Source organism: Triticum aestivum, chromosome 6B, assembly GCF_018294505.1.
Source record: "Triticum aestivum cultivar Chinese Spring chromosome 6B, IWGSC CS RefSeq v2.1, whole genome shotgun sequence".
Taxonomy (NCBI): domain Eukaryota; kingdom Viridiplantae; phylum Streptophyta; class Magnoliopsida; order Poales; family Poaceae; genus Triticum; species Triticum aestivum.
Window position 1 is genome coordinate 447,251,983 of NC_057810.1, and position 21,985 is coordinate 447,273,967.

Here is a 21,985-nt window from a genome sequence, read left to right on the forward strand (position 1 = left end):
CAAAGAAGACCAGCTAAAAGCAGGTGAATCTCCCGATCTCACTACTGCTTCTCATCCTTCTATGTGGCGCAGAAAATTGCAAAATTATCGATGAGGTTGGCAACTAGATTCATCCTACAGGGGTAATACACTACATGGGTTGTGTGTCTTCGCAGTTGCCAAGCAGAGTACACTAGATCTGCCATGTACTACGTTAGAGATAATCGTAAGTTCTCTGTAGATTGATGCACGTAGTTGGTAAATGAATGGATGTGTAGGAATTCATAAAAAGGTAGAGAAAATTGAGAAATTTGGAATAATGGAGGGTGTCAAAATTAATTGCCACGGGTGTCTAACGTCAGTTGCCACCTATCATTGTCGTCAACTGCCATCATGTCAACTTATTGCTTGCATCCTATTGTAGTGACTGATGCCATCGAATCGAATAGATAGCTAGCACCTAGATTTTAGAAAAAGATAGTGGATATACATGTCCTACTAGCCATGATATCTGGTTACCTACGCGTGGAAATGTGATAACACTGACGTGTTAACTTCTACATGCAAGCAGCACAAGGATACATTTTTTGTGGATTGTTGATGCGTCCTTGTTCATGCAGTGATTGATAGCACAGTGGCAGAAACTAGACGCGGGAAAAAGAATGAGTCACGGAGATGGCACTGATCTTTTTGGTTCTCAAAGGCCAGAAATGCCCCCTTGGGATGCATCAGAATACAGTCAACTCATTTCTGTAGGGCCGTTGCTGCCACTACTAGAACAATACGCAGGCATTGGTATGATGCATGAAAACAAAAGAAAAAGAACATTTGCCATGTTCGCGACGATGAAGATGACATTCTACTTATGTCCTACACTGTCATTTTTTTGCAGGTTCTTATGACCAAAACACCCTCAGGGGGGCACCATGGCAAGTTCAGTCACAGGGCGCTAACACTGACAAATGTGCGGGCAACCAACTTCAAGTAGCTAATGTGGCAAGTCAAGGTAACGCATACGAAAATGAAACATACTGGTCTGAACATGAAAAATAAACTTGCAAAGGATGGAAAAAGACTCACGAGTTATGTCGGGAAAAAAATGCAGAGCCTTCGTGCAACACGTGGCGGCAGTCGGCACCCATGTACCTGCCATCGACGTCATACACAGGTTAGTCCATAAAAAGTGAAGTTGCGGACGATGAATTAGCAGAAGGAGCGTAGTTGACAACTGCAGTTGCCATCCCATAACAACTGCAGTTGCCATCCCATAACAACTGCAGTTGCCATCCATGGACAAATGCAGTTGCCATCCATGGACAAATGCAGTTGCCATCCATGGACAACTTGCAGTTGCCATGCATTACCCATCTAATACCATGCTTACAGGTTATTACAATGCTTCTACCCCGGCAAACGTCTCATGGCAAGCTTCACACAATGCAGATAGAGCACATCAATTTGGTGTTACAGACCACACAAGATGGGCACATACAGCACATCAAGGTAAAATGAAAAATTTGCATAGTGAGCTAGAGACTAGAATATAAAAAATTTGATGTTAGAACACACTAGTTTGCCATGTGATGGCGGCAGTATTTGCCATGTATGCAGGACTACAGCTGTCATGCACATAAAATCCAAGTTTTCATACTGAAAAATGAGCTGGTTGCCATGCATGACTGCTGCAACTACTGAAAAACCAGTAGTTGCCATGTTTGTTGGACAGTAGCTGCCATGACTAGACAACTACAGTTGCCATGCATGTCGACATGCAGACTAACAGCTTGCTTGTTTGAATGATGTCTTGCCAAATCACTTGAAGTTGATATACTCCGTTACAATAAACATGTCCTTCAAGCAAAAGATCTTACGCTTGTCCCTGTTTTTTCTATTACAGGGCCTACAACTACAGTGAACAGCGGCGCAAGGGCATCTACTGCGGGAAGCTCTGAGTGCACGGAAGACGCGGTCCTCCAGCCAGCCACAAGTCATGCCGCAGACAATACCGAGTCAAAGTCAGAAATGGCAATCATTCCTGCAGTGCCGACAAGCACCCCTTTGAACACAAGCACTGGCAATACTCAAGTAGATCAAACTGCCACCGATACTGAAGTGAATCATGAAACTGATGAAGAAGCACAATGGGATGAAGATGGTGGGCAATCAGAGATCATGGTACCTCAGCCACCGTATGGTGGGCAGAGATTTGAATCATTCGAAGAAGCAAAGGAATTCTACCAGACATATGTAAAGTTCCATGGGTTTGCGGTCAACACCGAATACCATAGGAAGATTAAGAAAATAAACGAGTACAACAGAGGTGAGATGAGGTGCCACAAGGCACGAAGGAACAAGAAGGGGAAAGGTGTTGCGCCTGTCGTTCCAGAACGAAAGAGAGGAATCATTCTCAAGATGGAATGCCCTGTCCGGTGTAAGCTAAATGTAGATGGAGCACAGTGGGTGGTCACTGAATATTTTGATGAGCACAACCACCAACTCATAAAGAAGTTCGACCTGGTGAAGTTTCTGACCGCCCAAAGAGGATTCACCCCACTCGAGAAGAAATTCATAAAGTTGCTACATGATTGTAACGTCGGTCCATCAAGAATGGTCCAGATACTATCACTCATCCATAGCAAAAAGGGGACTCTGAGTAGCATGCCCTACATACCAGCTGACGTCACAAACCTAAAGGCAAAGTACCATAGAGAGAGCAAGTTGGCTGACATAGAGGCCACAATGGCCTACTTCGATGAGAAAGCAAAGGAAGATCCAGATTTCTTCTACATGATCAGGTTGGACGATGAGGACCGTGTCAGGAACATCTATTGGGTGGATGGTGCTGCAAGAAGAGCCTACAAATATTTCCGAGATTGCATTTCATTCGACACGACGTATCTCACTAATATGTACAAGATGCCGTGCGCTCCATTCATAGGAATAAACAACCACAATCAGTCGTTGCAGTTCGGATGCGGGCTCGTTCGGAACGAAGACACGGATGGGTATGTTTGGCTATTCAAGACCTTCTTGGAGTGCATGGATGGCCTTGCACCAATGAACATAATAACAGACCAGGATTTTAGCATGCGCGCAGGCATAGAGGAGGTCTTTCCGTTGGCAATGCACAGGCACTGCAGGTGGCACATTATAAAAAAGGCTGAGGAGACGCTTGGACCATTCTTTGCTGACCTTCCAGAGCTGCACAAGGCATTCGAGTTGTGCGTGGATCACAGCTTGACAGTGGAGGAGTGTGAAAGGAGCTGGATGACCATGATTGAAACATATCAAGTATAAGACAATGAGACTCTTGCTAGCCTGTGGGAGAAGCGAATTTACTGGGTGCTGGCCTACTTCATGTAGTGCTTCTTCCCATTTCTGCAGACTACACAGCGCAGCGAGGGGTTCAATGCTGTTTTGAAGCGGTACGTGAGCCCTGGCAACTCATTGCTACAATTTTCCAAGCAGTACACAGCTTTGCAACAAAAAATACTTGGATCTGAGCTACAGCAAGAAGCGAACACCGCGCTGAAGCAGCCAAAATTGCTAACGTATTTACCGATGGAGAGGCAAATGAGCAAGATATACACCAACAAAATCTTTAACAAGTAAGTCGGTTGCGTTATAGTCTTATTTGCGCAAAGAATGAAGGCAATAGGTGCCATATAGAATGCAATGCAGTTGCCATGATATGTGGTTGCCATGTTTAATGAAAATATTGTTTGCCCTGCTTAATCAGCTGCAGTTGCCATGTTTAGTGAACTACTGTTTTGCCGTGCTTAATCAGCTGCAGTTGCCATGTTCAATGAAATGAACTTGCCATGTGTAATACAATGTACTTCCAAAATGGGCATGTTGGTATGCAAATGGCAATGCCAATTGAAAATGTTATATAGTTGCCATGTTTACTGAACTGCATTTGCCATGTTTGCTAAAAATGCAATTGCCATTTTTACTAAGAATACAAATGCCATGTTTACTCAACTAAGATTGCCATGTTTAAATAAATGTAGTTGTCATGTTTTATGCACTGCGCTTGTAGTGGGGGGTGTTTGTATGGAAATGACAATGACCAGTTGAAAATGCACTGCAGTTTCCATGTCTAATGCACTGTAGTTGCCATTTCTAATGCACTGCAGTTTCCATGTCTAATGCACTGCAGTTGCCATGTTTAATGTAATACAGTTGCCATGTTTAATGTACTTGAAAGTGCTAGTTATCGACTAGAGGGGGGGTGAATAGGCGATTTTTATGAAAGCCTTCAAAACATGGAAGTTTCGAAGACAGACAATAGAAATAACCCAATTGATATGCAGTGGAAGATAAACTACAACAAGCAAGCCATAGTCAAGTATGCAGTAGCATTAACGTACGAAGACCAATAGCAGCTAGGTAGTAGGATCGGGATGGAAGATAGTATGAAGCTAATCAACAATAGTAGTCAAGCAATGAAGTCAATCAGATAAGATAGATAAGCAATGACTTCATGAAGACAAACTCAAAGTAAAGAAGGGAAGAGATAGAACCAGTCACTTGTTGAAGACACATGATTTGTTGGACCAGTTCTAGTTGCTGTGACAACTGTATGTCTGGTTGGGGAGACTGAGATTCAACTCAGAAGACCGTGTCTTCACCTTATTCCCCTTGAGCTAAGGACACCCAGTCCTCGCCCAATCACTCTGGTAAGTCTTCAAGGTAGACTTCCAAACCTTCACAGACTCCGTTCACCCGGCAATCCACAATGACTCTTGGATGCTCAGAACGAGACGCCTAACCGGCTGGAGGATGCACAGTCCTCAAGTGTAATAAGTCTTCAGGTCACACAGATAGAAAGACTTCAGTGATACCTAACACTCTTTGGCTCTGGGTGTTTGGGCTTTGTCCTTGCAAGGATTTCTCTCTCTCAAATGCTTCGAGGTGAGTTGCTCTCAAACAACAAAAGCCGTATACTAACTCTGAGCAGCCACCAATTTATGGTGTAGGGGGCGGGCTATTTATAGCCACTAGGCAACCCGACCTGATTTGTCCAAAATGACCCTGGGTCACTAAGGAACTGACACGTGTTCCAACGGTCAGATTTCAAACACACACGGCAACTTTACTTGGGCTACAAGCAAAGCTGACTCATCCAACTCTGGATAAGATTTGCTCTCATTGTCTTCGCTCGAAGACATAGGATTTGGGTTGATCATCACTTCAGTCACTCTGACTTAGTTCACTTGGACCCCACTTAACAGTACGGTGGTTCCTATGACTCAACAAAGAAGAAAAGGAAACAACGAAACCACACAGTCTTCGCTCTCCATAGTCTTCATGCAATGTCTTCCCATGTCATAGTCTTCAATATGAATATCTTCTCATACCACCATTGTCGTCAATGTCTTCATACATTTTTAGGGGTCATCTCCGGTAGGTAAACCGAATCAATGAGGGACACTACCTGCGTTATCCTGCAATTCTCACAAACGCATTAGACCCTCAACCAACTTTGTCGTCAATACTCCAAAACCAACTAGGGGTGGCACTAGATGCACTTACAATCTCCCCCTTTTTGGTGATTGATGACAAACTGGTTGAAGTTTTCAACGGGGATAAAGTATGTGAAATTGTAAAGGATAGGAATTTGTCTTCATAAGTAGCAAGGGCTCCCCATGAAGATGTGCATATAAATAATTTTGCTTTTGAATGCAAATGCACATGGCAAGTTGTACTTGTGGAGATCCACTTCAACTTATGAAGATAATTCATCATGCATGAGATGATATAGCATATAGGATGACATGCATAATGAAAAATGGACGTCTGCAGGATGATCTAAGTGCGAAAGTTATCATCGCACATGGAAATGCAAATAAGTAGCAGACGACCATCAAGATTAAGTGTTACAACTCAGAGAACCAAATGTTTCAAAAACGCAAGAGTTGTAAGCACGAGGCAAAATATAACGCAACCGCCCATATGAACCCGCTTGAAGACTTAGCAACTCATACGCTTCTCCCCCTTTTGTCAGTAATGACCAAAAAGGTTTGAAGACATAGAGCATCTACTCGTCTTCTTGATGAGTAGGTGAAGCAGCAGGGTTGTTGTCATTGGGTGGCGGTGCAGATGAACTTGGTGCAGTGTCGATGCGCGCAATAGTAGGAGGAGGTGGTGAAGTAGCATCATCTTCATCATTGATCACTCTGGCATTTATTGTTACCGCGGAGGAAGAATATTCAGAGTCCTCAAGAGATGGAGTTCTTCGTAGGACAACATTCCGTGGAGGAGTGGAGTCAAACTGAAATCTTTCATTGAAGCCATCATCTTAAAGATCTGCTTCAACACTAAGCAGGGTCAAACTCTTCCATGATCTCCGGAAAGTTTCATGAGCAACAAAGGCATTCTTGGTGGCAAGGTTGCGAATGCGATTGACATCCACCAAGAGGCTTTGCATCTGTCTCTTGAGCCAAAAGTGATGTTTGTCCTGTTTCTGATGAAGGGCCACAAGAAGTTCTCGATCATTGAGAACGCGAGAATGCTTCCGAGGCCTTTGGGCAATGGTGCTTTCAGTGGCTTCAGTAGGTGCTCGATGAGGCAGACGAGTATTTCCAGCCAATGGATAGATTCATGTAGCTGCTTGAACACCTTCAATGGGTTGAGTGAAGCTTTGGTGCCCGGCATTCTGAAGACAAAGAGGCTTCTTGGCAGGGTCAGGATAGATAGCTTCAACTGACATATCAACCTAAGGTAGGAAAATCACATGATTGCGATTAGAAGGTTGATAGTTGACAGTAGAGTGTCGCTTTATGAGGCGCATGACCCATGGAGCATAAAACTTCAGACCAAAGAGATCAGAGCCGGAGGCAGCAAGTTGTCTGATGAAGAAATCTTGTGCATTAAAGTTGATGCCATTGAAAATGTAGAAGACCAAAGTCTTCATAGCTCCTTCAAGCTTTGCCGCTGATAAATGTCCTTTGATAGGCCATAGAGTCCGCCTGATGATGTGATATATGGTGCGTAGCAGATACTCAAGGTCTTCAACAAAGAACACTGTTGGATATTCAGCATCACGGGGCAAAGGCTTCATCATGCTCAGCATTTGACTCATATTGGGTTCAGGCCGATGAAAGATGCTTTCCAGGGCATTGCGATGATGTTGACAGCCAGGTTCATAGAGTTCTCCGGGAGTGGACAGGCCTGTAAGCTCGATGATATCCATAGCTTTGGCTTCATGATGAACGTTTCCGGTCATCCACTCAAGAACCCAAGTCTTCGTATCTCTGTTGTAGCCGCGAATGTGCAGTGTGGCATAGAATTGAAGCAAAAGTTCTTCATTCCAGTGTTCTTTATCTGTGATAAAACTGAGCAGCCCAGCATCACGAAAGCAGTCAAGTGCTTCTTCTAAGCAGGGTAGTCCAGTAATGGCTTCAGTGTCGAAGCGCATATGAGGGAAGATGCACCCTTGATCATACAGAACACAGGAGTAATAGCTTCACTGCTGATGACTCCAGAACCGATATAATGCAATTCTTGGCTTCGTGTAGGGGTTCTTTAAGCTATCAAAGAATGTGTTGTGGCTCTTGAAGCCATTTGCATTGAAGGACCCGACAGTTGTGGTAGTACCAGGAAATCTTGGCAGTCTTGGCTTGGGCTTCTGGACTTGAGGCCTATGCTCAACGTGATAGTCAAATTGAGGACCAAAGACATTAGGCGGAGGGACCAGAACGGGCCATCTGACTGTTGTTAGTTCTCCATGGTTATATGCCTGCTCAATTGTATAGGGCCTTGGGGCTGGAACAGGAGCAGTGGCAGCAGCAGAGGTTTCAGGTTGCACAACAGGTGCTTCAGAAGCAGTAGCCTCACTAGCTTTAGGTGCAGTGGCCGCATTTGCTTCAGGCACACTGGTTGTTGCAACCTCCACATTAGCTTCAGCCATGACAATGTCATCGTCTTCACTTACGTTGGTTGTGGCTGCTTCAGGATTTTCAACCTCCACTTGAGGAGCTGGAGGGTCAGGCATTGACACGTTCACCTCATGAACTATTTCTTCAGGAATGGGGGGAGTAGAGACACATTCTTCTTGACGTTCTTCATCGGCTGATGCAGCCAGATTGTCTTCAACAGTTGGTGCTTCAGACGGAGAGACATTCATAGCAGGAGTGGCTTCTGAAAACACTTGACGTGCAACAGGTTGATGATGCACTTCTCCTTCTGGAATGCTCGGAAGAGGAGCTTGAGGCCTTGGTCCTTTGCGAAGCCTTTGGAGTACTAGCGACGCTTTTGGAGATGGAGTGGGCAGGCCCTCATCCTCTTCAGCTTGGACGGATGTTGTGACTTGTTGTTGTTGGGGAGTGTTGGGGGAATCTTGTTCTTGCGGGCGATCAGCCCATGAATCATCCTGTGCAATTGGCATTAGAGGACGACCAATGCTGATGAGTTCGCTGTTCGTATGAACAGGTGATGATACCACATTGTATTCGATCTGAGGAAGAACTTCATCATCTTCAACATTGTCATGATGACCAATGTCTTCAGCAGCGATGGGTTCAGCTGCTGGTATATCTTCAGCTTCAGGAGCCTCTGTGGAAGCAGGCTCATGAACAGTCATGTGAAGTTCTTGGGATGCAGATGCAGGATGAATCACTGAGATGGGTTCAACAAAAAGGGGCTCTGTGGGAGCAGCCCGATTCTTCTTGGTCTTGTGCTTCTTCTTGGAGGGAGCGGCATCAGAGGCTTCGGTATTCTTCCTCTTTCTGGCTTCAGCCTCTGCAGCCCTCGTCTTCTTCTATTCTGAAGCGGTTGTGGTGACCTTTGGCTTCGAGCCAGTCATGCTACTTGGGAAGATAATGCGTGGAGCTTCTTGGCTTGAAGGCGCAGGCTGATCAGCAGGAAGCTTCTTCTTTTTCTTTGCTGCCATCCTGGGGTCAATGCCAGGACGGCCAAGTGAGTTGTGCTTCTCAGCCTCATTGTAGGCAAGCACACACTTATCAGCCAAACTCTTCATGCGCTCCCGAGAGCCTTGAGCTTCTTGGCGCTTCTTCAGAAAAGCTTCTTTAAGCTCATGCAGCATGACCTTAAAGTTCCTGACGTCTTGAACACTCAGCTTGGCCTATGCTTCTTGAATTGAGCCTTTTCATAATCAATCTTGTGCTTGAGCTCAACGATTCGCTGAGCGAGAGCCAGCTCAGAAGCAATGGCACCATTGAAAGAGACGCCGAGGCCAATTGGAAGTTGTAAATCTTCAAAGCTGACATTTGGGGTGTCGAACCACTCAACAATGAAATTGTGGCTGATGGCCACATCAAAGAGAGGCAAATTGCTGAAGATTTCTGCTTCTTCCTTGCTCTTTATCAGCTACTCAAGAGCATCATCCGCAAGATCTTCATCACTTGATAGATCAATGGGTTCTTCACGCAGAATAGCAGCAGGAGTCAGAGCTTGATCAGTACGCCTGACAAGTTGCTTTTTCTTCTCCGTCTTCTTGGAGATACGAGATTGATCTTCAGACTGCACACTGGCTTCAGGAGGTGCAGTGTCCAATGGCTTCACATGAGAAGCTTTTGGAGGTGCGGCTGAAGATGAAACCTTAACCTTCTTTGGCTTCTTCGGCCTTGGAGTAGGAGCAGGGGCTTCATCTGAATCAGTATCATTGTTGGGATGATCCACTTTGGCACCATGAACCAAGACGTAGGAGATGAGACCATCAAGGTTTGCAAAGGGACCAATTCTATTCTCTTCAGCTTCACGTGTCCCATCCTCACGGGGAGCAGAGGGACCAGGATTGAAGTCTAATCCCCATGACTTCTTGTTTTCCTTGGCTGAAGACATAGCAAACTGGAAGTTGCGCTTGAAGAGATTGTCGTTGCGACACCAGAGCAATGATGATGGGTCGGCTTCTTCAGGCTGTGGTCCACGGACCATGCACGGATAGAATTTTTGCTCAACGGCTTCAGCTCTGTTCTTGGGGGGAAGGCCTCGATAGAGAATATCGCCCCAAGGACTCTTGATAGCATACTTCTCTGCATACTCCTGGGTGACGAACTTGTACTTGTACCACTGTTCAGCCCAATAGCGTCGAATCCATTGGATTCTAGTCTTGCGTTGATTGTAATCTTCTTCAGGATCAGTTTTGTATACATCTGCAAGATCATCAGGCAGATCCCTAGAAGTTCCCTCACGACGCTGTCTGCCACCCTTCCTGACTGATTTCTCTGCAGCCATGAACTTCAAACTGAATGGTTTCAATATGCTCAAAGGCTTCAGAGATTTACGCTTGCTGGTCAAACAGGAACTGGCTTCAGGAGAATTGATATGATGTTGTAAGTATTCTGCAAACGAATGCAGACTATGAGAACCTAGGGATTCTCCCACGGACATGTACCTATGACAGCATTAGAGATGCGAGGGAAGGGGACGAGGTCATATGCATTCTCAGAAGATTTTGAAGATAAATCAGTTTGAAGACATTGACCTCATGATGCGAAGACATTCACTTATATAGGTGAGTTGGTTCCAGATTTGTACCAATCCGTGAATAAGTACAAGTGAGGAATCAAACAAGATAGGAAATCTAAGTGAATATACTAGGCATTAAGAGATGCAGACAGAATCGATTTAACTTGAATAGGTAGAAACTACTTTCGGTAAACAGGATGAATCTTGAAGATCAAAAAGGTGGTAAAAATAGAGTTATAATTACCGCACGACGAACTGCTAGCTGGGAAGAATAGGAGACCGAGCAGTTTAGTCCACCGTGCCCTAACTTGGCGACGGAGGACACCTACGGCGACGACGGAGAGGACGATGTCCGCGGTCGGCGTGAGGACGGCATCGGAGAAGTTGCGGCAGCTAAGCGCTTCGTCACCAGCGTCGTCGCGAGCTAGCGGTGGCGCTAGGGTTTTGATGGAGGTGGAGAGGTGGAAGAAGGATTTCTTTACCGCAGGGGACACATACTTATAAGTAGGTGCGCAGCACAGCGCAATTACGCAGGTGCCCCTGTCGGTTCACATCCGTGGGGTACGTGGCAAGCATGCAACACATTTAGAATTGTCCCAAGTTCCCACGCCCGCCAAGTATGTCGGATGTTCGTTCCGGCTTCTCCGGATATCGACAATAAAGATGATTCATTTAAATAGGACTTGATGTTTTGTCTCTGTGTCTTCTGCTGACAAGGATGCAGAGAAGACATTCGACAATTTCAATAGAATGCATATGATTTGGACAGATAGAGTTTGAGATAGTAAGCATAGAGAGATTAGGGTCCGATCACATTCACTTAGTTCAAAAGATTCAATAGTGAGGACATAGCTATAAGTGAATGCTGTAGAGGACAGAACACTAGTATATATATATGCAATTAAATCATCATAGAGCTGAAAATCACGAAGATAAATTGAAACAGAAGACAAACCAAATGCGAAGTCTTTGCAAAATAACGCCATGAGTGAAACACTGTTGGGGAACGTTGCAGAAAATTAAAAAAATTTCTAGGGTTTCACCAAGATCCATCTATGAGTTCATCTAAGCAACAAGTCAAGGGAGTGAGTTTGCATCTACATACCACTTGTAGATCGCGTACGGAAGCGTTAGATGGAGCGGTGATGATGGAGTCGTACTTGCCGTGATTCAGATCACCGGAGATCCTAGCGCTGAACGGACGGCACCTCCGCGTTCAACACACGTACGGTGCGTGTGACGTCTCCTCCTTCTTGATCCAGCAAGGGGAAAGGAGAGGTTGATGATGATGGCTCCAGCAGCAGCACAACGGCGTGGTGGTGGTGGAACAGCAGCACTCCGGCAGGGCTTCGCCAAGCACGTGATGGAGGAGGAAGAGGTGTAGCAGGGGGAGGGGGCGCCAGGACTTCAGGGTGCGGCTGCCCCTCTCCCTCCTCCCTTTATATAGGCCCCCAGGGGGGGCGCCGGCCCTGGGAGATTCAATCTCCCAAGGGGGCGGCGGCCAAGGGGGGAGGAGTGCCCCCCAAGGCATGTGGTGCGCCCCCCCACCCTAGGGTTTCAACCCTAGGCGCATGGGGTGGGCCTAGGGGGGCGCACCAACCCACTATGGGCTGGCTCCCCTTCCCACTTCAGCCCATGGGGCCCTCCGGGATGGGTGGCCCCACCCGGTGGACCCCCGGGACCCTTCCGGTGGTCCCTGTACAATACCGGGTGACCCCGAAACTTTCCCGATGGCCGAAATACCACTTCCTATATATATAATTCTTTACCTCCGGACCATTCCGAAACTCCTCGTGACCTCCGGGAACTCATACGGGACTCCGAACAACATTCAGTATACTGCATACTCATATTCATACAACCCTAGCATCACCGAACCTTAAGTGTGTAGACCCTACGGGTTCGGGAGACACGTAGACATGACCGAGACGGCTCTCGGGCAATAACCAACAGCGGGATCTGGATACCCATGTTGGCTCCCACATGCTCCTCGATGATCTCATCGGATGAACCACGATGTCGAGTATCCGAACAACCCCGTATACAATTCTCTTTGTCAATCGGTACGTTACAAGCCCGAGACTCGATCGTCGGTATCCCAATACCTCGTTCAGTCTCGTTACCGGCAAGTCACTTTACTCGTACCGTAATGCATGATCCCATGACCAAACACTTGGTCACTCTGAGCTCATTATGATGATGCATTACCGAGTGGGCCCAGAGATACCTCTCCGTCATACGGAGTGACAAATCCCAGTCTCGATCCGTGTCAACCCAACAGACACTTTCAGAGATACCTGTAGTGCACCTTTATAGTCACCCAGTTACGTTGTGACGTTTGGTACACCCAAAGCACTCCTACGGTATCTGGGAGTTACACGATCTCATGGTCTAAGGAAGAGATACTTGACATTGAAAAAGCTCTAGCAAAACGAACTACACGATCTTGTGCTATGCTTAGGATTGGGTCTTGTCCATCACATCATTCTCCTAATGATGTGATCCCGTTGTCAATGACATCTAATGTCCATAGTCAGGAAACCATGACTATCTGTTGACCAACGAGCTAGTCAACTAAAGGCTCACTAGGGACATGTTATGGTCTATGTATTCACACGTGTATTACGATTTCCGGATAATACAATTATAGCATGAATAAAAGACAATTATCATGAACAAGGAAATATAATAATAATGCTTTTATTATTGCCTCTAGGGCATATTTCCAACAGTCTCCCACTTGCACTAGAGTCAATAATCTAGTTACATTGTGATGAATCGAACACCCATAGAGTTCTGGTGTTGATCATGTTTTGCTCGCGAGAGAGGTTCAGTCAACGGATCCGCGACATTCAGATCCGTATGTACTTTGCAAATATCTATGTCTCCATCTTGAACATTTTCACGGATGGAGTTGAAACGACGCTTGATGTGCCTGGTCTTCTTGTGAAACCTGGGCTCCTTGGCAAGGGCAATAGCTCCAGTGTTGTCACAGAAGAGTTTGATCGGCCCCGACGCATTGGGTATGACTCCTAGGTCGGTGATGAACTCCTTCACCCAAATTGCTTCATGCGCTGCCTCCGAGGCTGCCATGTACTCCGCTTCACATGTAGATCCCGCCACGACGCTCTGCTTGCAGCTGCACCAGCTTACTGCTCCACCATTCAACATATACACGTATCCGGTTTGTGACTTAGAGTCATCCAGATCTGTGTTGAAGCTAGCGTCGACGTAACCCTTTACGACGAGCTCTTCGTCACCTCCATAAACGAGAAACATGTCCTTTGTCCTTTTCAGGTACTTTAGGATATTCTTGACCGCTGTCCAGTGTTCCTTGCCGGGATTACTTTGGTACCTTCCTACCAAACTTACGACAAGGTTTACATCAGGTCTGGTACACAGCATGGCATACATAATAGATCCTATGGCTGAGGCATAGGGGATGACGCTCATCTCTTCTTTATCTTTTGCCGTGGTCGGGCATTGAGCCGAGCTCAATCTCACACCTTGCAATACAGGCAAGAACCCCTTCTTGGACTGATCCATTTTGAACTTCTTCAAAATCTTATCAAGGTATGTGCTTTGTGAAAGACCTATGAGGCGTATCGATCTATCTCTATAGATCTTGATGCCTAATATATAAGCAGCTTCTCCAAGGTCCTTCATTGAAAAACACTTATTCAAGTAGGCCTTAATGCTATCCAAGAATTCTATATCATTTCCCATCAAAAGTATGTCATCTACATATAATATGAGAAATGCTACAGAGCTCCCACTCACTTTCTTGTAAACGCAGGCTTCTCCATAAGTCTGCATAAACCCAAACGCTTTGATCATTTCATCAAAGCGAATGTTCCAACTCCGAGATGCTTGCACCAGCCCATAAATGGATCGCTGGAGCTTGCATACTTTGTTAGCATTCTTAGGATCGACAAAACCCTCCGGCTGCATCATATACAGTTCTTCCTTAAGATGCCCATTAAGGAATGCCGTTTTGACGTCCATCTGCCATATCTCATAATCATAGTATGCGGCAATTGCTAACATGATTCGGACGGACTTAAGCTTCGCTACGGGAGAGAAAGTCTCACCGTAGTCAATCCCTTGAACTTGCCGATAACCCTTAGCGACAAGTCGAGCTTTATGGATGGTGACATTACCATCCGCGTCCGTCTTCTTCTTAAAGATCCATTTGTTTTCTATCGCTCGCCGATCATCGGGCAAGTCAGTCAAAGTCCATACTTTGTTTTCATACATGGATTCTATCTCGGATTTCATGGCTTCTAGCCATTTGTTGGAATCTGGGCCCGCCATCGCTTCTTCATAGTTCGAAGGTTCACCGTTGTCTAGCAACATGATTTCCAGGACAGGGTTGCCGTACCACTCTGGTGCGGAACATGTCCTTGTGGACCTACGAAGTTCAGTAGCAACTTGATCCGAAGTACCTTGATCATCATCATTATTTTCCTCTTCAGTTGGTGTAGGCATCACAGGAACATTTTCCTGAGCTGCACTACTTTCCCATTCAAGAGGCAGTACTTCATCGAGTTCTACTTTCCTCCCACTTACTTCTTTCGAGAGAAACTCTTTTTCCAGAAAGGATCCATTCTTGGCAACAAAGATCTTGCCCTCGGATCTTAAGTAGAAGGTATACCCAATGGTTTCTTTAGGGTATCCTATGAAGACGCATTTTTCCGATTTGGGTTCGAGCTTTTCAGGTTGAAGTTTCTTGACATAAGCATCGCATCCCCAAACTTTTAGAAATGACAGCTTAGGTTTCTTCCCAAACCATAATTCATACGGTGTCGTCTCAACGGATTTAGACGGTGCCCTATTTAAAGTGAATGTAGCTGTCTCTAAAGCGTATCCCCAAAATGATAGCGGTAAATCGGTAAGAGACATCATAGATCGCACCATATCCAATAGAGTGCGATTACGACGTTCGGACACACCGTTTCGCTGAGGTGTTCCAGGCATCGTGAGTTGTGAAACGATTCCACATTTTCTTAAGTGTGTACCAAATTCGTGACTTAAATGTTCTCCTCCACGATCCGATCGTAAGAATTTTATCTTTCGGTCACGTTGATTCTCTACTTCATTCTGAAATTCCTTGAACTTTTCAAAGGTCTCAGACTTGTGTTTCATCAAGTAGACATACCCATATCTACTCAAGTCATCTATGAGAGTGAGAACATAACGATATCCTCCGCGAGCCTCAACACTCATTGGACAGCACACATCGGTATGTATGATTTCCAACAAGTTGGTTGCTCGCTCCATTGTTCCGGAGAACGGAGTCTTGGTCATTTTGCCCATGAGGCATGGTTCGCATGTGTCAAATGATTCATAATCGAGAGACTCTAAAAGTCCATCAGCATGGAGCTTCTTCATGCGCTTGACACCAATGTGACCAAGGCGGCAGTGCCACAAGTATGTGGAACTATCGTTATCAACTTTACATCTTTTGGTATTCACGCTATGAATATGTGTAACATTACGCTCGAGATTCATTAAGAATAAACCATTGACCATCGGAGCATGACCATAAAACATATCTCTCATATAAATAGAACAACCATTATTCTTGGATTTAAATGAGTAGCCATCTCGTATCAAACGAGATCCGGATACAATGTTCATGCTCAAACTTGGCACTAAATAACAATTATTAAGGTTCAAAACTAATCCCGTAGGTAAATGTAGAGGTAGCGTGCCAACGGCGATCACATCGACTCTGGAACCATTCCCGACGCGCATCGTCACCTTGTCCTTCGCCAGTCTCCGCTTATTCCGCAGCTCCTGCTGTGAGTTACAAATATGAGCAACGGCACCGGTATCAAATACCCAGGAGTTACTACGAGTACTGGTAAGGTACACATCAATTACATGTATATCAAATATACCTTTGGTGTTGCCGGCCTTCTTATCCGCTAAGTATTTGGGGCAGTTCCGCTTCCAGTGACCCTTCCCCTTGCAGTAAAAGCACTCAGTCTCAGGCTTGGGTCCATTCTTTGACTTCTTCCCGGCAACTGGCTTACCGGGCGCGGCAACATCTTTGCCGTCCTTCTTGAAGTTCTTCTTACCCTTGCCCTTCTTGAACTTAGTGGTCTTATTGACCATCAACACTTGATGTTCTTTCTTGATTTCAACCTCTGCTGACTTCAGCATTGAAAATACTTCAGGAATGGTCTTCACCATCCCCTGCATATTGTAGTTCATCACAAAGCTCTTGTAGCTTGGTGGGAGCGACTGAAGGATTCTGTCAATGACCGCCTCATCCGGGAGGTTAATGTCCAGCTGGGACAGACGGTTGTGCAACCCAGACATTTTGAGTATGTGCTCACTGACAGAACTATTTTCCTCCATCTTACAACTATAGAACTTGTCGGAGACTTCATATCTCTCGACCCGGGCATGAGCTTGGAAAACTAGTTTCAGCTCCTCAAACATCTCATATGCTCCGTGTTGCTCAAAACGCTTTTGGAGCCCCGGCTCCAAGCTGTAAAGCATGCCGCACTGAACAAGGGAGTAATCATCAGCACGAGACTGCCAAACATTCATAATGTCTTGGTTCTCTGGGACGGGAGCGTCACCTAGCGGTCCTTCTAGGACATATTGTTTCCTGGCAGCTATGAGGATGATCCTCAGGTTCCGGACCCAGTCCGTATAGTTGCTGCCATCATCTTTCAGCTTGGTTTTCTCTAGGAACGCGTTGAAGTTCATGTTGACATGAGCGTTGACCATTTGATCTACAAGACATATTTTGCAAAGGTTTTAGACTAAGTTCATGATAATTAAGTTCATCTAATCCAATTAATATAATGAACTCCCACTCAGATTAGACATCCCTCTAGTCATCTAAGTGTTACACGATCCGAGTCGACTAGGCTGTGTCCGATCATCACGTGAGACGGACTAGTCATCGTCGGTGAACATTCTCATGTTGATCGTATCTTCCATACGACTCGTGTTCGACCTTTCGGTCTCCGTGTTCCGAGGCCATGTCTGTACATGCTAGGCTCGTCAAGTTAACCCTAAGTGTTTTGCATGTGTAAAACTGTCTTACACCCGTTGTATGTGAACGTAAGGATCTATCACACCCGATCATCACGTGGTGCTTCGAAACGACGAACTTTAGCAACGGTGCACAGTTAGGGGAGAACACTTCTTGAAATTTTTGTAAGGGATCATCTTATTTACTACCGTCGTTCTAAGTAAACAAGATGCATAAACATAATAAACATCACATGCAATTATATAATAGTGACATGATATGGCCAATATCATATAGCTCCTTCGATCTCCATCTTCGGGGCTTCATGATCATCTTCGTCACCGGCATGACACCATGATCTCCATAATCATGATCTCCATCATCGTGTCTTCATGAAGTTGTCATGCCAACGACTACTTCTACTTCTATGGCTAACGCGTTTAGCAATAAAGTAAAGTAATTTACATGGCGTTCTTCAATGACACGCAGGTCATACAAAAAATAAAGACAACTCCTATGGCTCCTGCCAGTTGTCATACTCATCAACATGCAAGTCGTGATTCCTATTACAAGAACATGATCTCATACATCACAATATATCATTCATCATTCATCACAACTTCTGGCCATATCACATCACATGACAATTGCTACAAAAACAAGTTAGACGTCCTCTAATTTGTTGCATCTTTTACGTGGCTGCAATTGGGTTCTAGCAAGAACGTTTTCTTACCTATGAATAACCACAACGTGATCTTGTCAACTTCTATTTACCCTTCATAAGGACCCTTTTCATCGAATCCGCTCCAACTAAAGTGGGAGAGACAGACACCCGCCAGCCACCTTATGCAACTAGTGCATGTCAGTCGGTGGAACCGGTCTCACGTAAGCGTACGGGTAAGGTTGGTCCGGGCCGCTTCATCCCACAATACCGCTGAAGCAAGATTAGACTAGTAGCGGCAAGCAAGTTGACAAGATCTACACCCACAACAAAATTGTGTTCTACTCGTGCAATAGAGAACTACGCATAGACCTAGCTCATGATGCCACTGTTGGGGAACGTTGCAGAAAATTAAATTTTTTTCTACGGTTTCACCAAGATCCATCTATGAGTTCATCTAAGCAACGAGTCAAGGGAGTGATTTTGCATCTACATACCACTTGTAGATCGCGTACGGAAGCGTTAGATGGAGCGGTGATGATGGAGTCGTACTCGCCGTGATTCAGATCACCGGAGATCCTAGCGCCGAACGGACGACACCTCCGCGTTCAACACACGTATGGTGCGTGTGACGTCTCCTCCTTCTTGATCCAGCAAGGGGAAAGGAGAGGTTGATGATGATGGCTCCAGCAGCAGCACAACGGCGTGGTGGTGGTGGAACAGCAGCACTCCGGCAGGGCTTCGCCAAGCACGTGACGGAGGAGGAAGAGGTGTAGCAGGGGGAGGGGGCGCCAGGACTTCAGGGTGCGGCTGCCCCTCTCCCTCCTCCCTTTATATAGGCCCCCAGGGGGGGCGCCGGCCCTGGGAGATTCAATCTCCCAAGGGGGCGGCGGCCAAGGGGGGAGGAGTGCCCCCCAAGGCATGTGGTGCGCCCCCCACCCTAGGGTTTCAACCCTAGGCGCAGGGGGTGGGCCTAGGGGGCGCACCAGCCCACTATGGGCTGGCTCCCCTTCCCACTTCAGCCCATGGGGCCCTCCGGGATGGGTGGCCCCACCCGGTGGACCCCCGGGACCCTTCCGGTGGTCCCGGTACAATACCGGGTGACCCCAAAACTTTCCCGATGGCCGAAATACCACTTCCTATATATAATTCTTTACCTCCGGACCATTCCGAAACTCCTCGTGACCTCCGGGACTCCGAACAACATTCGGTATACTGCATACTCATATTCATACAACCCTAGCATCACCGAACCTTAAGTGTGTAGACCCTACGGGTTCGGGAGACACGTAGACATGACCGAGACGACTCTCGGGCAATAACCAACAATGGGATCTGGATACCCATGTTGGCTCCCACATGCTCCTCGATGATCTCATCGGATGAACCACGATGTCAAGGATTCGAACAACCCCGTATACAATTCCCTTTGTCAATCGGTACGTTACAAGCCCGAGACTCGATCGTCGGTATCCCAATACCTCGTTCAGTCTCGTTACCGGCAAGTCACTTTACTCGTACCGTAATGCATGATCCCGTGACCAAACACTTGGTCACTCTGAGCTCATTATGATGATGCATTACCGAGTGGGCCCAGAGATACCTCTCCGTCACACGGAGTGACAAATCCCAGTCTCGATCCGTGTCGACCCAACAGACACTTTCGGAGATACCTGTAGTGCACCTTTATAGTCACCCAGTTATGTTGTGACGTTTGGTACACCCAAAGCACTCCTACGGTATCCGGGAGTTACACGATCTTATGGTTTAAGGAAGAGATACTTGACATTGAAAAAGCTCTAGCAAAACGAACTACACGATCTTGTGCTATGCTTAGGATTGGGTCTTGTCCATCACATCATTCTCCTAATGATGTGATCCCGTTGTCAATGACATCTAATGTCCATAGTCAGGAAACCATGACTATCTGTTGACCAACGAGCTAGTCAACTAGAGGCTCACTAGGGACATGTTATGGTCTATGTATTCACACGTGTATTACGATTTCCGGATAATACAATTATAGCATGAATAAAAGACAATTATCATGAACAAGGAAATATAATAATAATGCTTTTATTATTGCCTCTCGGGCATATTTCCAACAAACACTTCAAAATGAGAAATTTGGTGGTGGCGTTTCCCACCGTATAGGAAGTATTAGACCCAGACACGGCGCACAATTATCGTGGCGCTCCGAAGTCAAATTCCATGTTAATATATTCACACTCAGAGTGTAAGTCTTCATTGATTGAAGATATACATTACTTTGTGTGTTGTACATCCAAGTCATCTACATGCATAAGTGTTAGGATGTGTGCCTGATCACAGGACATTCGAGGATTCCAAGATATTTAGCTCACACCGTAACTTGCAAAACCTTTTCTCATCCAAGGGCTTTGTGAAGATATCTGCCAGTTGCTCTTTAGTGTTGACGTGAATGATGTCAATATCTTTCTTCATGACATGATCTCTGAGAAAATGATGACGAATTTCAATGTGCTTTGTCTTCGAGTGCTGGATTGGATTGTTGGCAATCTTGATGGCACTTTCGTTGTCGCAGAAGAGAGGGACTTGCTTCAGATCGATGCCATAGTCCTTGAGAGTTTGCTTCATCCATAGAAGTTGAGCACAACAAGATCCAGCAGCAATGTATTCAGATTCAGCAGTTGAGAGTGACACACAGTTCTGCTTCTTTGAAGACCAACAGACAAGTGATCGACCAAGAAAATGACATGTGCCTGATGTAGACTTGCGATCCACCTTGTCACCAGCATAATTAGCATCTGAGAATCCAACCAGATCAAACCTTGAGCCCTTTGGATACCATAATCCGAGTGTTGGGGTGTAAGCCAAATATCTAAGAATTCGCTTCACTGCTAAGTGATGCGATTCCTTTGGTGCCGCTTGGAATCGAGCACACATGCAAACACTAAGCATAATATCTAGCCTAGATGCACATACGTAAAGTAAAGAACCAATCATGGAGCGGTATACCTTTTGATCGAACTCTTTACCATTGTCGTCGGGACCAAGATGATGTTTGGCTGGCATTGGCGTCGTGTAACCTTTGCAATCTTGCATGCCGAACTTCTTCAGGGAATCTTTGAGATATTTTTCTTGAGATATGAAGATGCAATTTCTTTGTTGACGGATTTGAATACCAAGGAAGAACTTCAGCTCACCCATCATGGACATCTGATATTGCTCTTGCATCATATATCCAAACTCATCACTGTACTTCTGGTTGGTGCAGCCGAAGATTATGTCATCCACATATATTTGGCACACAAACAATTCACCATCATATGTCTTCGTGAAGAGTGTGGGATCGAGGGATCCAGGTTAGAAGCCTTTGCTCTTCAGGAAGTCTTTGATTGTATGATACCAAGCGCGAGGAGCTTGTTTGAGACCATACAGTGCTTTGTTGAGTTTGTACACCATATCAGGATGTTTTGGATCTTCAAAGCCAGGTGGTTGTGCAACATACACTTCTTCTTCAATCTTGCCATTGAGAAATGCACTCTTTACATCCATTTGATATAGCAAGATGTTGTGATGATTCGCATAGGCTAGCAGTATGCGAATGGCTTCAAGCCTAGCAACAGGAGCAAATGTTTCATCGAAGTCAATTCCTTCAACTTGAGTGTATCCTTGAGCCACAAGACGTGCTTTGTTTCTGATGACTTGACCATTCTCATCTTGCTTGTTTCGATATATCCACTTTGTTCCAATAATGTTGTGCTTGCGAGGGTCAGGGCGCTTGACCAGTTCCCAAACATTATTCAGTTTGAACTGTTGAAATTCTTCTTGCATGGCTTGAATCCATTCAGGTTCCATAAAGGCTTCAGCAACTTTCTTGGGTTCAGATATTGATACAAATGAAAAATGCCCACAGAAATTTGCTAGCTGTGTTG